The 23,574-nt window shown below is 39.2% G+C and overlaps 1 long non-coding RNA gene across 5 annotated transcripts in view; it reads left to right on the top strand.

Moving 5' to 3' along the window:
- The first annotated feature begins 1,137 nt into the window (after positions 1–1,137).
- The window catches only part of LOC125114778 (uncharacterized), a 64,867-nt gene continuing 42,430 nt past the window's right edge, over positions 1,138–23,574 (top strand). For all 5 annotated transcript variants that reach the window (XR_007131902.1, XR_007131904.1, XR_007131907.1 and 2 more), the window contains exon 1: positions 1,138–1,375. This is a non-coding gene — a long non-coding RNA (uncharacterized LOC125114778). The remainder of the gene's footprint in view (positions 1,376–23,574) is intronic.

The following is a 23,574-nucleotide window of genomic DNA, read 5'->3' as shown; positions in this document are numbered from 1 at the left end:
TGCTCTTCTCTTGTGCCCTTCCTTTGTCCTGAGCTGCACTGTCAAACATTTCACCTCCCAGCACTGCTTTTAGGGAGAAAGGGGCCTTCACCTTGAGGAAGGAACAGCTGATGGAAAGGGCCAACTCTGAAGGCAGCTGGGGTGCTCCGAGCTGCTCCGGGGCTCTGCCCAGGGCCAAAAATTGGCATCTTTGAGGTGCAGAGCAGAGGAAACTGCTTTAAGCATAAACACTGTTTTCTTGTTGTGACCGTATCTACGTCCAAAAAAGTCACTGCATTCATCAGCACTTAGTTCTAACGAATCACTTTAGTGATAAGACAGAGCCCCTGGGTCTGTGGCCTTTTGAAATATGTGATTTTGTTTAACCCACAGGCAGAAGGCCCAAGAATTGCAGGATCAAAAGAGTCAGCACCCTTGTCCACAATAGATCTTCCATATGTGAACATACTAATCTCCATTAACTAAGGAGTCCTATTCCCTCTGAAATGCTGAGCATGTGTCACCCTGGGAGAAATTGTTTACGGTCATATTTTCCCGGGTCTCATTTCAAAGAAAATGTCTTGCATTCTTTTAAGAGAGAAACTAGGAATCAGAAAATTATTTCTCCCAAAGCCAGGCTTGTTTTGGGGTTTTTGTTTGTTTGTTTTGTTTTTTGTTTTTTTTTCCCAAATGTACGTTTGCATCTCAGTTTGGGGAGAGATGCAAGTGTTTTTGCTTCACTGTTCCTCGCCCTGGCTTGTACCTTAGATGTTTTTATTCCATCCTCCAGACAGTTCAAATCTGGAGTGAGGTGCATTCGAGCTGGGCTTCTACTTGGCCAAGAGGATAATCCCCTCCTGACCAGTCAGCATTTTCATTCCAGCGAGTCTGACCTTTTGGAAGCAGAGGCTGCTTTGAATTTGCACAGAATAACTTTGGGGACAAATAAAACCTGAGTTTGCGGTGTCATCATTGTCCCCCTCACTGCCTGCAGCTCCCTGTTTTCCTTTTCCTAATGTGGACACTGCAAATACAGTGACTCTTCAAAGAGGTGTTTAGTTCCAAAACCCTTTGGAGTGAGGGCAAAATTTGCATAATTAGATTAAAAAAGGCTTATACCTCCGCTTTGAAAAATATTGGAGAAAATATGATTTGGGGGAAAGAAAGTCTTATCTTTTGGCCCAGAAGGAGCCTCTTGGAACTAAGCTTGTTAACGTTAGGAGAGGATGTTGAGCACCAAAAAACTAAAAAAGAGTGAGCCTGCAAGGGTTTCTTTGATCTCTGTTTCAAGTCCACAGTGGTCGGAAGCTTAAGAGAGAGAGGGGTTTTCTGTTTCTTTCGCTGCTGCATCGTCAACTTAGAAACTGGAGTCATATTACAGCGATGGGAAACGCAGGTATGCCTCTGTAGATTTTACAATAAAATGTGTTGGCTCCTCTCATCTGAGGACAGTTCATGCCAGTATCATTACAGACTTGAGGAGGTGGTCCTCAGATCAAATTTGAGACTCTCCTGTCATAGTGCCTGTTTTGATCATATGATGCTGCCCAACCTTCACAGGTTGAGAGCCAGTCTGGCAGACATTTTTCAAACTCAGCTTCTAAGAAAGGAACCAAACACCTTCCACAGTGGTAATATTACCAGACCAGTTGGAATTAGATTCCCTCCTGGTGTAGCCCATGTCTGCAGTAAACCAGATGCTACTCTAGCAGCTGGAGGCTGTGCGTCCAGTTGGCGACACACTGTGGGGAAAGATGTGTGAAGACTAAATGTGAGAAACCTCCTTTCTAGAACTTTCCAGAGCCTTAAGCCTACCCTCTTCCATAGGCATCCTTGTCTCACACAGAGTATGCTAAAGTCTAGGAACCTACCCTGATCTATGTCTTCGTTTTAATTCCATATTCACCTGAGTTGTTGCCAGAACCAAAATAAGACTTTTAGACCCCCTAAACCGTGAAGCACATAACAAAAATGCAATTTTTAGGTGGTTTCTTGATTATAAAATTCTGAGTACAGAGTTCCCATCATGACTCAGTGGTTAATGAACCCAACTAGTATCCATGAGGATGCAGGTTCAATCCCTGGCCTTGCTCAGTGGATTAAGGATCTGGCATTGTCATGAGCTGTGGTGTAGTTTGCAGATGCAGCTTGGATTCCGCATTGCTGTGGCTGTGGTGTAGGCTGGCAGGTGTAGCTCCAGTTCGACCCCTAGCCTGAGAACTTCCATATCCTGCCCTAAAAAGACAAAAGAAAAAAATAGAAATAATAAAAGTAAAATTCTGAGTAAACTCATGAAAGTGGAAAAATATCTGCTATTTATTTACTTACGCCTATGGGGTAATCCAGCAGTGACTCTTGGGCTAGAATCTAGTTACTGGCCATTGTCCTCCATTATCTTTTCTGCCCATCAGCAGAGCAGGATGCTTCATCCTTGCTTTTCAGTATTGAAGATTTTGGAGATCACTGATGGCTCAGCAAGTTAAGGATATGCCATTGTCACTGCTGTGACATGGGTTGATCCCTGGCCTGAGAACCTCTGTATGCTGTGGATGTGGACAAAAAAAATTCAAGATTTTGCTGGAGTCTTAATTATATTTCATATCTAATTTAAAGCCAGGTGGTTTTGTGATTCTTCTTATCTAACCAGTCCTAGGTTTGTAATCCCCTTTCCTGACAAGCGAACTTCCTTACTGTGTTTTTTACCCAGCTTACTCTCTGACTCCAAATTACATTAAATCAACCTTTAATTTGTTGAGATAAATGACATTTAGGACAATTTTAAAATAATTTTTAAAAAGCAACTTACTCCTGTGTGATAATGGCTCTGGGAAATTATACACACATCTGGCTGGCTGTCCATCTATAAATTCATGCCTTGTGCTTTGCTACATATGCGTAAAATTCTTTGATGAAAATTGTTTGAACAAAAGTGAAACTCTGTTAACTAAAGTTGCCTTTTTCAGATTAAAGACTGCGTATTATGTTCTCATTATGTAATACACAGACAAAGTTATGTTTCTGTACCTGACATGGGGCAAAAAATTTGTAATGTTCAGCCAAAATCACCACCTGAGGACACAGAGAACAAAGAAACAAAAAGCCCTAATCAGATTAGAGTTTAATGAACCCGTCTCAGGCCAGTTGTGAACTCACAGCTTGCCAAGCCGTTCCAATGAATAAACAGTGGAAAAAAGTTGGAGAAGAAAAATTCTTCTTAATTATTTGCACTCTTCTGGTTGTGATAATTAAAAATTATAGGCACTTTTTGGTTGCCTGTTACAACTTATGCCCATGGTGGTATGTTTTTTAAGTGGTGATTTATTCTCTGTTGCAAGGCAGTTATGATAATCATTAAGATGGGCACAATTTCTTTCTGAAATATGTAAAGGATGATAGAGATGTATGTTTCAACTTAACTAGAATTTGTAAATGAATGACAGCTCCAGGTTGGTTTGTATATAATTTAGTAAAACTGTTACCGAACTTCAAATACATTTTTACACACACTGTATTGTATTATAAGTTACATGGTTAGAATTAAAATGTCAGAAAAATCCCATTGCTAATATATTTATGTATTTGCTCTTTATTTCTAAATATAGAGTTTTAAGATAACATTTTCCCCTGATGACTGAAACAATATATTTTTACTTTAGAAAATATACACAAATAAAAGGGAGGCAATAAAAATTACCCACAATCCTATAACTCAGAGATATCCATTGTGTTGACCGGGAGTGAATATTAACTAGGTATAGGTACCCTATTTCTACTCTTTTTTTTTTTTCTACATATTTTCTTTTACAAAAGTGGTACCATACTATGACAGACTTACAATTTTATTTTATTTTTTATTGAAGTAGAGTTGATGTATAATATTACATAAGTTACAGGCATACAAGAGAGTGATTTATAATTTTTAAAGCTTATGCTCCATTTATATTTATTAATATGATAAAATATTGGCTTGGAATTCCCTTGTGGCACAGTGCATTAAGGATCCAGCATTACCACTGGATAAAAAGAAGCAGCCACCGATATAGAGAACAACCTAGAGGTTATCAGGAATTCCTCAGTAGTTCACAGGTTAAGGATCTGGTGTTGTCACTGCAGTGGCTTGGGTTGCTGCTATAGCATGGGTTTGATCCCTGGCCTGGGAAGTTTTGCATGCCATAGGTGCAGCACCCCCCAAAATATTGGCTATATTCCCCATGTTGTAAAATATACCCTTGTAGCAAATTTTATACTTAATAGTTTCCATCTCTTATTTCCCTACATTTATATTGCTCATCCCCACTTCCCTCTCCCCATTGGTAACCACCAGTTTTTTCTTTTTCTTTTTTTTGGCCATGCCCATGGCATGTAGAAATTCCGGGGCCAGGGATCAAACCCCCATCACAGCTGCGACCAGAGCCACAGCAGTGACAACACCAGATCCTTAACCTGAGAACCACCAAGGGATTTCTGATAACCACTAGGTTGTTTTCTATATCTGTGGCTGCTTCTTTTTTCATATTCACTAGTTGTATTTTTTTAGGTTCCACATATATGAGATCTCATACAGTGTCAGTCTTTCTCTGTCTTACTTATTTCATGTAGCAGAACACTTTCCAAATCCATCCACTTTCCAAATATCCATGTGTATTTATTATTTTTATTTCCAGAGACTGTTTTTTTTTTTTTTGGCTTTGGTTTTGTGTGTGTGTGTGTGTGTGTGTGTGTGTGTGTGTGTCTTCTCAGGGTCACACCTATGGCATATGGAGCTTCCCAGACTAAGGGTCAAATCAGAGCTGTAGCCATCAGCCTACACCACAGCCATAGCAATACCAGATCCAAGCCGTATCTGTGACCTACACCACAGCTCAGGGCAACACTGGATCCTTAACCCACTGAGCAAGGCCAGAGATTGAACCCGTGACCTCATGGACGCTAGTCAGATTCGTTTCCACTGAGCTATGACAGGATCACCCAGCTACTGTTTTTTCACATCACATTTTTAATAGCTGTATAGTATTTTATGTGTATACTAAAATTTCAAAAATGACTCTTGGACCCGACAAGAGTTACAACCCAGCAAGAGCTTCAGGCTGTAGCTTCCAGGGCAGATTGATGAATGGGCTGCAGACTCTTATTTAAGTTAGAGCTATCGTTTTCTTTGATTTGCTTTGAATGCCTTTAGGTGGTTAAGCCTTCTTCCATGTGTTCTGTTCCAAGGGCAAGTTCCAAGTACCATTGCCCAGATATTTTCTATCTGCCTACTGCATGCATTTTAATTTCCCACCTGAATTTGCCCCTTTTGGTATAGAATGTATGAGAATTAAGGAAAACATTAAAGGCATTAAAAAATGAATGAAAATGACTTTTCTACAATGTCAATCACAGTTTAAGTGGGAACTTCGTTTTTTTCACTGTTAAGCATAGCTGTTTCAATCTATGTAACTAGCATGATTTTCCCTCCATGGTGCCCAGTATGTGCATCCAATGTGCTATCTGGAAGAGAAAGAGAGCAAGAAATTAGGAAGATGGGTCACAATGGCTTGGGCTTAGTTCTCTCATTTTTTCTTTTCTCTTATGGCTGTTCCCAGGCCAGGGGTCAAATCAGAGCTGCAGCTAAGGTCTATGCCCACAGCCAAAGCAACACCAGATCGAAGCTGCATCTGTGACCTATGCCACAGGTTATGGCAACACCAGATCCTTATCCCACTGATTGAGGCCAGGGATTGAACCTGCATCCTCACGGACACTGTCATTTCTTAACATGCTGAGCCATAAGGGGAACTCCATGGCTTAGTTCTCTTGGCAGCACTTTTCTCAGAAGCTGCTCTTTCTCTTTGGTCCTGGACAAGGTAGGCTATGCTTTGAAAACAATTCAAACCTGAAATCTCTGTGGCTTAGAAAAAAAAAAATCACTGCTCTCGTAGAGACTAGTGGGGACTCCCCATCATCCATGACTCAGTGTTGCAGGTGTCCTCCATCTAGTGATGATGCCATCTCAACATGGGTCTTCCAAGGTTGCTGCTATAGAGGAGGAGAGGGATGTAAAGTCACACCAGTCTTCAACGCCCTCATCCCAGGAACTATATGGTCTCTTCATTTCCCAATCCCTTGGACAGAACTAGTAAATGATAGGGGGGATGGGGAGCTGGAAATTGTCTGCAGAGCATGGATATTTGATGAGTGTAGTCTCTGCTACCTTATCCCATATCAAACCATAGATACCAAATTAAAATAATTTCGGTCATTAAGATCAGAGAATCATGGGAGTTCCTTGGCTCAGCTGTAATGAACCCAACTAGTGTCCAAGAGGATGCAGGTTCAATCCTTGGCCCTGCTCAGTAGGTTAAGGATCTGGCGTTGCCATGAGCTGCAGTGTAGGTTGCAGATGCAGCTTGCATTTGGCGTTGCTGTGGCTGTGGCGTAGGCCTGCAACTATAACTCCGATTCAATTCCTAGCCTGGGAACTTCCGTATGCAAAACAAAACAAAACAAAGCAAAAAAGCCCCCCAAAAAACAGAGAATCAAAGGATTATTTGGGTCAGATAATCTTGAGTAACCAGTAAGACCCTTAAGACCTGAGAATGAGAATAGCTTGAAGAATGTACTGGTCAGAGTGGGAGCGAACTGGCCAACTCAGCTACTGGATGGTGGTAACCAGATAGAGTAAGACCAGAGAATGGATATGGCCCATGAGGCCAGGACCTCATGACTCCAGCCTAGATTCTTTGGAAGTGTGGTTCTGAATCTAAACACTCAGATTTAGAAAACTTTAGAAAGAAATTTAGAAAATGGGGAGTTTTGGCCCCATCTGAGACCTACAAAATGAGAATCTCCTAAAGAATATCCCATATATCCTATATTTTTAAAGCTCTCTGATTATCCTGAAGTGGGCAAGGTTTGAAAAACCATTGCTTAGAGGAGAAGGAGGTAGAAGTTGTCCTTGGGAGGAGGTTGCCAATGAGAGAGAGTCTTAGAAAAGTACTGGGAAGAGCCACAGGAGAAGGAAGCCCTGTTTATGGCCCTATGGTTGGGTGATGGTTAGCATCATAAAGGGAAGTCAATTCAGCTCTGAGTCAAGGTCCCTTGAGTAGAACCACCTATACCTACATGGAGATCACAACTTACAGGCCTGCCAGGCTGGAAAAGTCTGATTTAGCTAGTCACTGCTTCTTGGTCAAAAAATTACAAGGTTTCATAGCACTGTTAAATATACAGAGGTGTCTAAAAAAATCCAACACAGATAAATCTTGAGCTCTGCCCAGAAGATGAAAATTCAACCTTTGTCTAATGGCTGAAATTTTTAATCTACAGTACCTGTTTTGCATACGGCTTTCTCTAGACATAGCAAGATACAGCATGACCAAAACCTGGGGTCAGCACCACAGAAGCAGTAGGTAAAGGTTGTTTCCAGAATAGAGTTGAGGGCAGGGCTTGGGGTGAAGTCAAGCTCAATTAATGGATGTCCAAATATAAGATTCCACGGCTGAATAAGCAATGTACTAAATCAGAGTCATGAAACCCAAACCAGGACCAGACAAAGACATCTGAGTTGGCTGGTGTCATGAATTCAAGGAAGAAATATGAACAGTCCATCTTAATTCCAGCAGAAGTCCAACTGGTTTGTAGTGGTTCTTATATTACCAGAGAATGCCTTCTCACTCTATATTTAAAGCTACTAGAAGCACAACTGAATGTAGAATCTTCCTTCTTAGCTTTATGGTTTTTTTTCTAAAAGATAATTCCCATGCTTTGTATGCCTGCTCTGTTATAGCCAGAGTCATGATTCATTAAGACCACAGCAGTGGATTTTGAAAGTAATTCTTGTTTTCCTTTTACTCCATCTCACTGCATATTTGCTTAGGAGTCCTTCAGGTGGCTTGTGGGTCAAGCTGGGAGAGTAGGGTTTGGGGGATGTCTGCTTCTGAGTCACGTTCCAGGACATGTAGGTATTTTTAGGCTAAAGAAGAAAAATCCAATAGAAGACATGCAGGGAGCCCTCCTCATCTACTTGAAGGAACAAACTTGCTCTATGCTGCTTTAAAAGGCCAATATTTTGAAATTCCACAGAGGCAGGTTCAAAATGAAACATCCTAAACATTTAAGCCATCCAACAATGGCAGTGGCTTCCTGGGGTATTATTGAACTGCTTGTTCTCCACCAAGTTCTAAATGTTGGGACTCCTGAGAGCCTCCTCAGTTTGGGACTCTCTTTTATTTCTACACGTTTTTCAGCACTGCATCCACTTCTCTTGTTTTGAATGCCGTGTACATGTGATGATGAACCCCTTATTTTCTTTGGCCAAATATCATCTCTAGTCTCATATATTCAACCATCTCTATGGTCTTTCACTTGAATGTTTCATTAGCATCTCAAACTTAGCATATGAAAAATAGAATTCCTCATTCCTGTCATCCCCTATCCCAGAGGCTTCTTGTCGTCCTCAGTACTTCCCAGCTCAGTCAATGGCACCATTGTCTACCTGTTACTTAGCCCCAAACTCCTGACCTCGCTCTGTCTGTCACACTCAGACTCCTTCAAACCCATTGCCTCTAGACCTGGACAGGAACCGTAAGTGGCTCCCTTAAACCACTGGCTCACAGTAATAATATTTGATGAAAGAATGAATGATGTAAAATATAAAATGTTTATCTGGAAGAAATACCAGGAACTCCTATAATTTATGGAGCATTCACTATGTACTAGATGCTTTAAATATTTTAAATCTATTCCTAATAATAACTCTTCAAAGTAGGCAGACAAGAAAATAGATCTATTTTATGAACTTTTATGGGACATTGTGTATAGCCAAATGCTGTGTGTGGCATTTATCATGGCACACATAAGTATAGTACTTAGTTATATAAATTTATAAAATTTATATATAAAATTATATAAAATCTCATTTAATCCTTACCAACACCTCTAGGGTTTTTTTTTTTTTTTTTTTGTCTTGTCTTTTTGCCTTTTCTAGGGCCACTCCTATGGCATGTGGAGGTTCCCAGGCTAGGGGTCAAATCGGAGCTGTAGCTGCCGGCCTATGCCAGAGCCACAGCAACGCGGAATCCCAGCTGCATCTGCGACCTACAACACAGCTCATGGCGACACTGGATCCTTAACCTACTGAGCAAGGCCAGGGATCAAACCCACAACCGCATGGTTCCTAGTCATATTTCGTTTCCACTGAGCCAAGACAGGAACTCCTTCTATTTCTTTAGATATCACCTTCCTTACCTTACCCCTTAAAAAATTAAAACCTTATTTTGTAAATTTCAAAGAAAATATGGACGTGTTTTAAGAAAACACCTAACACACAATTTTAAGGAAAATTACACCTGATACGATGGTAAAGATCTCCCTCTTTTTTGTAAGTTTTGGCATTTTTCAAAGTAGGATTCTCATCTTATTAATATCTGGACCAAATTAACCAGCCTGGCAATGATTCCCAAAGCTACACTAGCAGATACCCAGTGCAGGATGCCGCTCCCGGGCTGACTTACAACACAGAACAGCTAGTCACTCAAGGAGTACTGTTCTCAATGATCCAAATTTACTGAGAGCTATTCTAAGTAACTTTGAACAAAAAAAGACCTTATTGCAATTAGCATATTATTCAAACGAGAAATGTCGATGCTAAAAATCTCTGCCTATCTGTTTATAGCTCATTTGAGCCCTTAATTCTATTTGTTATAGTCATACGATTTCATGGAAACGAGTTCATGTCAACTCCTCCATTCCACTATCATTTTTTTTTTTTTTTGTCTGCACACATCGCATACGGAAGTTCCCAGACTAGGGGTCAAATAGGAGCTGCAGCTGTTGGCCTACACCACAGCCACAGAAACACCACATCTGAGCCGTGTCTATGACCTACACTGAAGCTCATGGCAACGCTGGGTTCTTAACCCACTGAGTGAGGCCAGGGACGGAAACTGTGTCCTCATGGATACTAGTCAGATTCATTTCCACTGAGCAATGATGGAAACCCCACCACCATCATTTTAAAGAAGGAAATTAACAATGATGCCTGACAAATATTTGCAGTAGGAAAAGAGAACTGTGACAGTCAAGTGAAATAACAGGGAGAAATGAACCACTGGGAAATCACTATCAATTTTCTGAGCAATTCAAGATGCTCAGATGAAATAAACCTATGTATAAAGTCAGGAGATTGAAGAGAAGGAAGAAGCACCAAAAACTCTTGATTTCTCTTCCTGCCCAGTGTAAATGATCTTGGAACTCTTAAGCGTAAATGTTACCTTTCTTGCCTGTAAATCTATATTAGGTGCTAGGCTGATCATGACAAATCACTCTTCACATTCACAAGGCAACAGCATTCTGAATAATTTCAGACATTATTTACACTCACATAATGATAGCAGGTATTTATCCAACACTTGCCAGGTGCTCTTCTAACTGGAGCTGGATTGGAACAGAGGGAATCTAGCTCCGTGCTGTGCTCTTATTCATCACACCCAACTGCCTCCTCTGTGATGGGTTGTTTCAATAAGTCCCCTAGTTAGAGGATCCATCTGTTTGTAGCTCATATTAGTGTGAAAGTGGAGCTACAAATCGGATCAGGAAATGCCATCTCCACCACTTACAAGTGGACCTTAGTGGCCTGTGTAAGTCACAGGCCTGCTGAAGTCCATAGTTTTAGAAGGAATGTCATAAACTTGGTTCATTTTAAGGGTGCATGAAAGATGCTTGAGGAGTAAGTAAGGGGAAGCCCCACCCCAATGTCCTGAGAGGTGGATGCAATTATAGAGGAGCGATCTTGAGAAAAGTGTTTTTTTAGAAGGTGAGAGTTTTAATTTTAGTAATGCTTCTAAAATTGTCTTTGACTCTTAAAATAAAGATGTTTGCTTTGTTTAAACTTCTGGTATTTCTGCTTTGGGTCAAGTGAGTGGACAAGATAGCAACGGAAAAGAGTGGGTCGCTTCAGTGGGTCCCAAGTGGGGATATGCACTTGCTGAGTTCATTAAGACTCCAACTCTGGAGTTCCCATTGTGACTCATCAGGTTAATAACCTGACTAGTATCTGTGAGGATGCGGGTTCAATCCCTGGCCTCGATCGGGGTTGGGGATCCAGCGTTGCCATGAGCTGTGGAGTAGATCTCAGATGTGGCTCAGATGTGGATCCCGCATTGTTGTGGCTGTGGCGCAGTCCAGCAGCTGCAGCTCTGATTCAGTCCCTAGCCTGGGAACTTCCATATGCTGCGGGTGCAGCCCTAGAAAGAAAGAAAAAAAAAATCACCTAAACTAATTACCTTCCAGTTTGCACAGGGAACATAAGTATATTTTATTCATCGTTCCCCTCAAACCACTGGTTCATAGACAGGAGGAGATGGGGGATGACTGTCCTTTCTCTTCTATACAGTTTGAGTCCAGGCAGATGGCACTTTATCTGGTCCCAGGTGCATCTGCTTCTTGGTCCTGGGACAGCTGTACATTTTAACTCTAATGCTGCTCTCCATTGCTATGAATAATAGAAGATATAGTCTCTTACAAGGTAATGCTAAGGTCAAAGCTGAAGGAAGACTCCAGAAGTAGTGATTTTTCCTTCTGAATGCCGAGAAAGATTACTCTGTTTGAGCAGGCAGCATGGGAAGTCGCTTTGCTCTGCATCTCTGAGTTTACCAAGGGAAATGCTGGAAGGTATGCAACCATGTCCAACACAAGCTCTGGTCAGAGGAATCACTTCAGAATCTTTGCCTTCTTGAAACATCAGCAAAGAGGATGATTACTTACATTGTCCAGACTATTTTCATAAGATATGCAATGGAATTAGGAAATCCAAATTTAGAGTAGGTGCAATGGAACTGTCTTCCTGAGAGAGAAAAGGTAATTATAGAAAAGCCTTTCAAAGAAAGTCATGGAAACACTTGCTAATGTTTCCCCGAGACCTTCACAGAGCCAGGTTACAGGGAGAGGAAGCCTGTCTGGATAACCTATTACTTCTTTTCCCAGGGCAATTCCATGACCTGAGTTACAGCCATCGAAAGCCAAGACAATGAGTGGAATCAGGCTATGCTTGGGGCCAAGATAAACTGGGTTAATGCTCTGAGTGTTCGCAATGGCTTGGAAACCGGGCACCACCCCTGTGAATACCAGCCCCCAGCCCCTGTCCCAGCTTCCCAGCAGGCAAGATTTGCCCACGGGCTACCACCCAAAAAAACCACATCTAGCAGGACAGAAGCCTGAGTGCCTTGCTAGATTACAGCATTCTTGTAATATTTCCCTGGATCTCCTTGAATTTATTTTCTTTTCCAAATTTTATTTATTTATTTATATTTTACTTTTATTTTTTAAATTGTTATTTCCCCAGTATGATTTTTTTTTCTACTGTACAGCTTATATCTGTAATCTAATATACAGCACAAATGAACCATTCCATAGAAAAGAAAATCATGGACTTGGAGAATAGACTTGTGGTTGCCAGGTGGGGAGGGAGAGGGAGTGGGGTGGATTGGGAGCTTGGGGTTAATGGATGCAAACTGTTGCCTTTGGAATGGATTAGAAATGAGATCCTGCTGTGCAGCAGTGGGAAAAATTGTTTTTTTAACCATGGTTCAAAAATCAAAACTATATAAGAAGGTACATCAAGAAGTAATGTCACTTTCCTCTGTCCTCATCCACCACTTTCTAAGTTATTGAATTTTGGAAGTTCCCTGGTGGTGCAGAATTTCTGTTTCTGTTATTTTGTTATGCACATATGAGTAAATCATCTTAGTCTTCTTTTATTTGGTAGTGGGTGTGGGAGGGTGCTGTGCCTGCAGCATGTGGAAACCCAGGCCAGAGATCAAAACCGCAACACAGCCTGTGAGAGAGCAATAATTCGATTAATAGTTGATATTGATGAGAAACCATGGAGGCCAGCAAACAGTGGAATGACATCTTTTCATCTTAATTGAATTGTATTCCACATATAGCATTGTGTAAATTTAAGGTGTACAACATGTTAATTGGATACATTCATATAATATGATTGCCATGGTAGTGATAATTAGCAACTCTATCAGATGAAATAATTATCATTTCTTGCTAAGAAACTATAACTTAATTATTTCAAACACTAAAGAGAGTGAAAATATCTTTGAAGTGCTGGAAAAAATTTTTTTTTTCAAGCCAGAATTCCATAGCTGTAATAATGAAAGAGAAACAAAGATGTCCTCAGATGAAGGGAAAGTGAAAGAATTTGGTACAAGCAGATCCACATTACAAGAAATGCTAAAGGTAGTTCTTGAGGCTGAAGGAAATGATAAGAGGTGGAAAGTCGGATCCACAGATAAAAATGAAGAGCATCAGAAATGGTAACTGTCTGTGTAAACAGAAAAGACCAGTTTTTGCTTTTTCATCTTAGTTTCCTTATAGTCAATGTGATTATTTAAAGGAAACTATATCTTGTGTGGTTTTATAACACCCAGCTGCAATATATATAATAACTATAATAAGGAATTGGGAGATATCAATATGGGCCTAATACATGGTAAGTTTTCTGCATTTTATATGAAGCCATAATGCATAAATGTAAGTGAAATATGACAAGTTAGGGATGAATATATACACACACACACAAATATACACACACACGCACATCTATCTATATATATATATACACACACATACATATATATAAATTCTTAGAGCAACCATTAACATAAATAATGCAAAGGAGTAAAATTAGAAAGCCAATAGGAAAAATTAAATGCAGTTCTAAAAAATATTTAAGAAAAATCAGGAAAGGGGAACAGAGGAACAAAATATTGACAAACAAATAGAAAATAAATAATAAAATGACACAACCAATTACAAACATATCAATAAGTACACCAATAGTCTAAACACTTTGATTAAAATATTGTTATAGTCATAATGGATTTTTAAAAAATGCCCCCAGTACATGCTACTTACAGGAGTAGCACTTTATTTATTTATTTATTTATTTGTCTTTTTAGGGGCTCACCCATGGCATATGGAAGTTCCTGGGCTAGGAGTTAAATCAGAGCTGTAGCTGCCGGCCTACACCATAGCCACAGAAATGCAGGATCCTAGCTGCATCTGTGATCTACACCACAGCTCACAGCAACACTGGATACTTAACCCACTGAGTGAGGCCAGGGATCAAACCCAAGTCCTCATAGATAGTAGTGGGGTTCAGTACTGCTGAGCCACAAGCAGAACCCCCAGGAGTTGCACTTTGAATGTAAAGATGGAACAGACTGAAAGCAAATGGATGAACAAAGATGTACCATGAAAACAGAGACACAGGAAGGCTGGAGTGGCTATATTAAAAGAAGATTCAAAAGAAGATTTAAAGGTACAAATATCACCAAAGATAAAGATGGACATTTCTTAATGATAAATAGGACAATTTCTCAGAAAGACGTAACAGTAATAAGTGTTTATGTGCCTAATATTGAAATTTCAAAATATGGGTGATTCTCATTAAGTATATAAGGAAGAAATAATACCAACCTAAACAAATTTTTTTAGAAAGCAGAAGGAGAGGGAACATTCAAGATTTAACAAAGTTAGCATTATCTTGCTACCAAAACACAAGACATCACAAGAAAAGATATCAAATTGATAGACCACAAGAACATGAATGGTAAATTCTTGAATATAATTTTGGTAAATTGAATTCTTCAATATGTAAAAATAATACTTTATAGCAAGTGGAGTTTAACATTCGAAAATAAGTCAATGTATGTTACCATTAATAAAATAAAAATGAAAAAAGCATATGATTATTTCGATATTGATGTAAAAATCATTTCATAAAATTTCAACAACTCTTTATGATAAAAACTCAGCAAATTAGTGAGAAAAGTTGATCTTTCAAAATCTGATTTCAGAACATCAACAAATGCTTACAAATAACATCATATTCAATACTGAAATATGGTTTCTCTTAAGATAAAAAAACAAGGCAAGGATATTCACTTTTACTGTGTCTATTCAGCATTTCACTGGACTCTTTACCGATGCGAAGGCAAGAAAAAAATAATAAAAGGCACTTAGTTAGCAATGAGATCCTGCTGTGTAGCACTGGGAAGTATGTCTGGTCACTTATGATGGAGCATGATGTGAGAAAAAAGGACATATACATGTATGCATAACTGGCTCACCATCCTGTACAGTAGAAAATTGACAGAACACTGTAAACCAGCTATAATGGAAAAAAAAATAAAAAGCACTATATATAAAAATGAATAAATAATAAATAAATAAATAAATAAATAAATAAAAGGCACATAGCAAAATTCTCTTTATGTATAAAATGACTGTAAACATAGAGAATTCTAAATAGTCTATAAAAAATTACTAGAAGTAGTATAACAAGAAGGCAGGATTCAAGGTTAGTAAGCCAAATCAACTATACTTCTATATACTAATAATGAACAACTGGAAAAAAATATTAACTGTTTTACCTGTAAATAGCATAGGAATACTGGGGGGATTCAAATTTATTTAAAGGTGAATGAGACTTCTATACTCAAAATTATAAAAATTTGCTAAGAGAAATAAAAGCAGACCTAAATAAATGAAGAGGTACACCTGTTCATGAATTTGAAAATTCAATATTGTTAAGATGGCAATTCACTGGGTGTTCCCTTTGCATATCAGCAGTTAAAGAACCCGACTAGGATCCATGAGGATGCAGGTTCTATTCCTGGCCTCGCTCAGTGGGCTAAAGATCTGCCATTGCCATGAGCTGTGGTGTTGGTCGCAGCTGTGGCTTGGATTCCAAGTGTCTTTGGCTGTGGTGTAGGCCAGCAGCTGTAACTTTGATTTGCCCCCTAGCCTGCATACTTCCATATGCTGTGGGTGTGACCCTAAAAAGCCAAAAAGAAAAAAAAAATGATGGCAATTCACCATTAATTGATCTATACACTCAATGCAATATCAATTAAAATTCTAAAATTCTTGCCTAAAGAAATTGATAATCTGCTTTTGAAATTTACAAGCAAAGGCATAGAATGGGAGTAATAATTTTGAAAATGAAGAACAAAGTTGGAAGACTTGCACTACCCAATTTCAAAATTTATTACAAAGCTACAATCTTCAAGACGTTATGGTAATGGATAAAGATAGACAATTAGATCAATAAAATTTAATACAGATATAGATCCATACTTACACCATCAGTATAGGTTTTTTAAAAATGTGCCAAGGTAATTCAATATGGGAAGGATAGTCTTTTAAAATGATGCACTGAAATAATTGTATATCTGTATGGATTTTTAAAAAATAACCTTGGAGTTCTCCTGTATCTCAGTGGGTTAAGCATCTGGTGTTGTCACTGCAGTGGCTTGGGTCAGTGATGTGGCACACGGTCGATTCCTGACCTAGGAACTTCCACATGTAGTGGGCATGTCCAAAAAAAAAATAATAATTAAAGGTAAAAAAATTAACCTTGACCCTCACCATGTATCACAAGCAAAAATTCACAGATAAATGCACAGGAGAAAAATTCTGTGATTTAATCAAAGATTAATCGCAAAGGGCACAGAAAGCACTGATGATAAAAGACAATATTGCTAAATGGACATTAGCAAAATTAAAAACTTAGGTTCTTAGATACACAGACTGAAAGAAATAAAAAGGCAAGCTGTAAATTGAGAGAAAATACTTGTAAAGCATATGTCTGTCAAAGGGCTTGTATCCAGAATCTATAAAGAATTCTTACAATCCTATATAAGCAGACAAACACAATAAAAAAATTTGGCAAAAGATTTGAACAAATTCTTCACACAAGGAGATATACAGATGGCAAATAAACATATAAAAGTATACTCAATATCTCTAGTCATCAGAAGAATGCAAACTAAAACCACAAAGAGATCCTATGACATACTCACTAAAATGGCCAAAATTAAAAGCATTGACAATATCAGGTGCCAATGAAAAATGTGGAGCAACTGGACTTTCATATAGTATTAGTGGACCAAACTATTATGGTCCCTTTGGAAAACAGTATGGAAGTGTCAAGTTTAAACGTACTTTTATCATCCAACTCAGCAATCCCATTTCTATGTATTGAAGTGAGAAATTAAATAGATATCCACATAAAGACTTTTATATGAATGTTATAGCAGCATTATTCATAAACAATAAAAGTAGAAACAACTGAATGTCCATCAGTTGGTGAATTCATACTGTGAAATACCAGGAGCATCATCATGGAACACAATATACAGAGCATAAATAAACCTAAAAACAGTCTAAAGGAAATAAGTCAAACCAAAAGACTATTTATAGTATTACTTTTTTTACATTAAACTCTTAAAAAGGCAAAGACCTAGTGTCAGAATGAACAGCGATCTCTGGGATCAGAGATTTAAGGAAGACATTAACTGCAAAGACACTAGGTTGTGTCTATTGGCTTGACACCCACCATGAGGTGAACCCAGTTTTCAGGTAACACTCACAAAAAAAAAAAAAAAGCCTGTGAGGTTCATAGTATATATAGAAAAATCAATTGTGGTCCAGAGAAGTTAAGTGCCCAAGGGCACACTGCTAGGGTCAAAGTTAGACTAGAACCCAGTCCAGTTCTGGATTCTTGCCATTTTATCCATCTCAGGTAATGCTACAGAGAAACAGCTCTACCATCACTACCACCCATCCCAAACTTCATGGACTTGTCTCTTTTTTGTTTCTTTCAGTTACCATGTTATTTTTTAATTCATTAATCCTTTAAGTCATTAAACCAGGATTTACTGAAGTGAGCACCTCCCTGTGCCCGGAATATATTAGGTGCGTACCGGGAAGGAGTTCAAAGTCTAGTGTGGAGACAGAAAAGTGAACAGATTCTGATAGTTGCCAGGATACAGGGAAGTAGAGTGTGAGATGGGAGTGAGCCCCAGAAGAGACATCTAAAACAGATTCTGGCACCAGGAGGAGGCTGGAGCAGGTGGACTTTTGAAAGAGATGAGGTCTGCACCCAGCCAGCCAAGAGAAATAGCAGGGGAGATGATCCTGCGGAAGAAGCAGCTAGAGCACAGACATGGCATCATGAGATGTGCAGTCTTCTCTGGAACTGCATGGAAATTTGTTCAATAGGTAGGTTGAGTGGTGAAGGGGAGACTTGCGAGTTAAATAGGGGTCAACTCATAAAAGGCTCTATATGCTTGGTGAAGGCCTTTGAATTTTATCCTGAGGCAAAGGCAGGGCATTCAAGGATTTTAAGCTCCTTAAGCAAAAGGATTTTGTGTTTTGGAAAGATCCTGATAGCTAGATTAGGAAGAAAGGAAGAGTCAAGCTACTGTTGCTATTACGCTGGCACAACATAGTGCGTCAGACAGCTGCAGTGAAGAAAGATGAGAGAGAGTGATGAAGAGGACTGGTTGGTTTACCCTCCCGCCTCCCAACCAGTCAGGAGGTTTCTTTCTCTTATCCCCCTCGGCTGGTGTTTCTCTTTAAAAGAAGAAAGTATAAAGGGTCCCAGGCTTGGACCTAAGTAGCTGGTAGCGATGCTTACTGAGATGAGCATGCCAGAGGGCCAAGGCGTGTGATGCTCCTTCCTTGATGGAACCTCAAGCAACTCTTCCTAACAACCACATGGTACTGATAGTTATCTACATTGTTCTTTCACATGCAGTTTGGTTATTCTTCAACAGAAATATATATATATACTCTTTTCCAGTTCTTTGATCATAGCATTATTCACCCATTAATAACCTCTGATATGAATTTGCAAATAAAGTCCACTAGCCAGATGGGATTTATTGATTCTCTAACCAGGAAAACATGCATGCACAAAAGCCCTGCCCTTTCTTTTCTTCTTCTTTCCTTTCTTTTTCTTCCCTCTTTGTCTTTTTCTTTCCTTCCTCCATTCCTCCATTTCTTCTCTATTCTTCCATTTCTCTCTCTTGCTCTCACTCTCTCTCTTTCTTTGTTAATCCGAGAGAAACATTTTCTCCAAACTCAAACTGATTTCTCTTATTGGTTCTAGCACAAACATTTGCTTCTGTAAAATCTGGACTTGGATAGAAATGTGATACTGAGTTTGACATTTCTATGGAACGTTCCATCAAATATCCCCTTCTTACCATCCCCTTGCTCTTCCCATGACCCATGGTTTAGCCTCTGCAAGATGGATTACATTCTTTCTTCCAGCTGGCATGAAGATACCACCTCATGGGAAGAAGTTTAAAAATAATTGTAAGCTCATTAGATGTAGCAGTATCTGGGTGAGAGGGAGGATACAGCATGAGGGGAGAGTGGACACAGGAGATGGGAGAGGGCACATGTTTCCATTTATAAGCAAGAGCTTTAAAACTGTGCCAAGCAAAGCTGCTGGGGGACCAAGGCAGAGTAAGCACGTGAGCACAAATCACCACATCTGACTATGACAAAATACTTTGGCTGAAGCAGTAAAAAGACTTTAAGGTAACTTTTGGGAACTTTCAATCATTGTTCCATTGCCATCAACACATGATATACAAGGCTGATGAAAAGAACAGTATACTGGGAAGCCAGCCACAAACTCAAATTATGGGTTTTCCATAGACTTGTTATAAGAATTAAAAAGACTTTTCATGGATTTGGGCTTCAATATCCTGACCCATCAACAAATAAAACAATAATTGCTACCTCAAAAGACTTTATGAAAATATACTGAGATAACCTTTGTGGAAATTTTTCCACTATAAATTTCATTTAGTATTGCTGAAACTGCACAACTCAGATTGGAACTTGAACCCATGAGCTGGGACTCTAATCCAGCCAAAATCCATGTTGGGACTTGAATCCACTGTCTTAATTAATGTCGTTCTCTTAAAAGTTGTCCCCTGCCCCCTTCCCTCCTGTTCATTACCAATTATTATTATTATGGAGAGAAAAAAATTTTCAGAGTTAGAGAGTATTTACTTTTTAAAAAAGCAAGGCATAAGAAAAAATAATTCATGGGGAAAATATTTTTTTATAAAATTCTGATCTCCTTCTAAAACTTTAGATTAAAATAATGAGCATTTTAATCTTTAGTGGAGACCATTACGACAATAAAAACAATTTCTTCCCATGTAGACTATTTTTGTTTTGACTCTTGAATAAGCATCACATGGGAATATCAGTTAAAGGGATAAAAGCTAAAAATGATGAAAATAAATTTTAGCTTCTTAAAAATATCACAAAAATCATTTTTGCTGTAAAATAAACTTTTTGGCAGATATAATGGTATTGGACCTTCACTGTGATGAAATTACATCAAGCATTTTAATTAATTTTTGCTCTTCTTAGAATTTGGCTTTATTTTTATAGCATGTATTCAACTGCTGAATGCAACATTATCTAATTTTGTTTCAGCTTCTGTAACTCATAAGCAAAGGTCATGATGTACTTGCAACTTTATATAAATTGAGACACAGAAGGTCATTAGGAATCAAGATCTTTTCATACTTTCATCACCAAATAGGAGCTCTAGCTACATTCTGGTAGTGAATTTGGACAACTTTCAAGTTTCAGGTTTTGCTAAAAAGGGCTATTAAACAAACCAAAACCTTCTAAATAAATGTAGTACATCCCAGAACATTTCCTCCAGGCAGGCAAATCTGGTTCATTGGGGATAATGACTTATCGGTAACAAGTGAACCATTACACACAATCCATATAATTAGACTCCGAATGTAGCTGCATCCAAATATTAGTGGAGTAAGTAGTAAAACATTCCTTTCCAATAATGATGACTTAATCTCAAAAACATATTAGTAATAAATAGCCAGGGTTTAATTTCTTTAAAATCTGTATGCAGAGACGTAGATTATTTTTTCCATGACGTAACAACCTACTTCCTGTCCAACTCACTAGAGAGATCAGTGTCTAACTTGGCAATTAAAACACAGATACATCAGGACACACACAAAGAAAGTACTGCAGCTGTTACCCTTTATCATTTAGTCAGCTGGATGGAGCAGAAGACAGTAAACTCCAGACCATTTTGCTGGATTTAGTCAGGCTTTCTGTGTGAGAACCCAAACAGGATGGTCTTTACTTTGAGGAGCTCAGAGTCAGGGAAAGCAATTGTCCATGTACCATGATAGAGCCATCTACAAACCATCAGTTCTTACTTAATTATAACAGAATAATTATTGTTATGTTAGGGATAAAGACAGTCAATTTCACTACCTCTCTTGTTATGAGTAAACAGTTTCACCATCATAAAGTGAGACACAGCAGCAAATGAACAAAGTCTGGAAAAGGAAATACAGCTGGTATTGCAGTAGTGGATTGAGAGTTAATTTCATTTTTCTATCTTTTATTGTTTTTAATGTTATTTTCTTTGTCTTTTTTTTTTTGTCTTTTCCAGGGCCTCACCTGCAGCATATGGAGGTTCCCAGACTAGGAATCTAATCGGAGCTGTAGCCACCTGCCTACATCAGAGCCACAGCAATGCCAGATCCAATCTGTGTGTGTGACCTACACTGCAGCTCACGGCAACACCAAATCCTTAACCTGCTGAGTGAGGCCAGGAATCGAACCTGCAACCTCATGGTTCCTAGTCAGATTCGTTAACCACTGAGCCATGACAGGAACTCCTTAATGTTATTTTCTATCATGAAACTCCTGATAGAGTAACAAATGCTCATTAACCTAGAACATACTCGTGGAGAATTTTAAGTTGTGTGAGTATACACTAGTCTTGTTTAATTTTGTGCCAGATGTGAAAGATATGTTAACACAAATTACAGACAAAAGGAAGTTCTGTTTGGGGAGTAGGAGATTGGCTTAATCTGAGAGCAAATTATTTCTAATTATTTCTAAGTATTACTTTGATCCATGTCTATAAAATCTTCATGCTAGGAACACACAATTTAAAGTCTTGGCTTCAGCAGATTTATCAAGACCAAAGGTGACATTTCTGTAACCATTACTCTAAGTACTTGAAAATGATGTAATTGACTTTCTTTAAGAATCTTCTATAATTGAAGACTACTTTAATGACCTAGTAACTTGTCTTACCAACTCTGAGCTCTCACTGTCTTCCCCCCCCCCACTGCCTCCAAACCTAGCTTCCCTGGTCAACTTTCCTAAAGCTTTGCTTCCTAAAGCCATGGCCCATGACTACTCTTCTGCTAAACACCCCAGTGGCACCCCGGTGCCCACTGAACACTTTTGATTTTTTTTTCCCCCAATACTTTTCACATACAACCTTCTCTTCTAAATCCCCGACAAAAAAAATTCCAGTTTATCCTCCTTAAAAATCCTTCTCAGTCCTTTCAAAGTATCTAAATCCTTCCTTGTCTGCCAACTTAATGTACCATCCAACATGTCTTCCTCCAGAATCAGAGCCCAATTTGATGGTTCTTATTTCTGAATTCCCATGAAAACATATTACATATCCTTCTACGACCACAAAAGCATAAATAACCTTGGATTATTTTAAAATACCTAATATATATTGACTTAACTATTTTTTTAATCAGTTCAATGTTCCTTAAGACACTTTCTATTTATTATATTTATTTTGGGCCTCTCTAGCATCTAGTATATACCCAAGAGTTGGTAAATTGTAATAACATGGCCTAGAGTAGATACTCAATGAACACTTGTTGAAAGAATGAAGGTGGAGAACACTGTCCCCAGCCAGAAACCATGATTCTGGTTCCAACTTTGCTCTGTTTTAATCAGAGTGATATTTGCTAAAGCAGTTAATATTTTTGGTCTTCCTTTTTCTTATCTGTGAAAGGAGCCAAGTGAAAGAGATGAGCTTTCGTTGCAGGCTTGTTCTACTTCCAGGGAATATCTACCTCACTCTGTCATCCAAGCCTCCTCTTCCCGTAAGAATACTTGTCAAGGGTGATGGAAGAACTTCCTTTCAGTAAGTCCTCACCCAGCATCCACAGGGAAAACTTGCCAGGACAATGTGCTCCCTATTTCTCTCTTTTCTGTTAGTTCTAACTTTCGTCCTATATCTGGAAATTCCTTGGAATTTGGAAACACACAAATAGCTTCCGCAAACTTGAGAAATAGGCCTGACTTTAGAGACTCTGCCAGCCTGGCTCTGTAGCCAAGGTAACAGGTCGGCCAAGGAAGAGCTAGTGCTCAGACCTGGAGGATAAGTTCATAAAACAAATGCAGGAACATTAATGATGGGGAGCAGACAAGGTAGAATAGTAGGGCCAAAGGTCGGACTTCAAGCTGACTGGCTGCTCTGAGGGCGCCAGAGGTCAAGATCCAAAGGGGCAAAGGTGGAGGTGTGGTCATGGGTGGGGGTGGCGGTCATGCAGGAGGAGGTGCTTTCAGATCCAGAGGTCCCAGCTGCCCTGACTCGTGCACACTCAGAGGGATAAAGTCTAGGGATCTGGGCGTGTCAGGACTCAGGTCCAAGCTGGCCTGAGGGGTCAGGGAAAGAATGAAGCTCAGAGTGGGAATTCAGCAGCAGCAGCAGCAGCAGCAGCAGCAGCGGCGAGGCAGCCAGGAGAGCAGCTCAAGTGGGCTGGTAGTCCTGACTCTAGGGACAGCTGCTGGCCACAGCCACGGGGGCCTGATCGTCACGCCTTGAGTTTGCAGATAAGGGTTGGTAGGGTGAGGGGAGGGTTCTTCTTCTTCTTCTTCTTCTTCTTCTTCTTTTTTTTTTTTTTTTTTGCTTTTTAGGGC

The sequence above is a fragment of the Phacochoerus africanus genome, chromosome 2, assembly GCF_016906955.1.
Source record: "Phacochoerus africanus isolate WHEZ1 chromosome 2, ROS_Pafr_v1, whole genome shotgun sequence".
Classification (NCBI taxonomy): Eukaryota; Metazoa; Chordata; class Mammalia; order Artiodactyla; family Suidae; genus Phacochoerus; species Phacochoerus africanus.
Note: the sequence above shows the minus strand (reverse complement) of the source record. Positions and strands in the feature narration are given on the sequence as shown.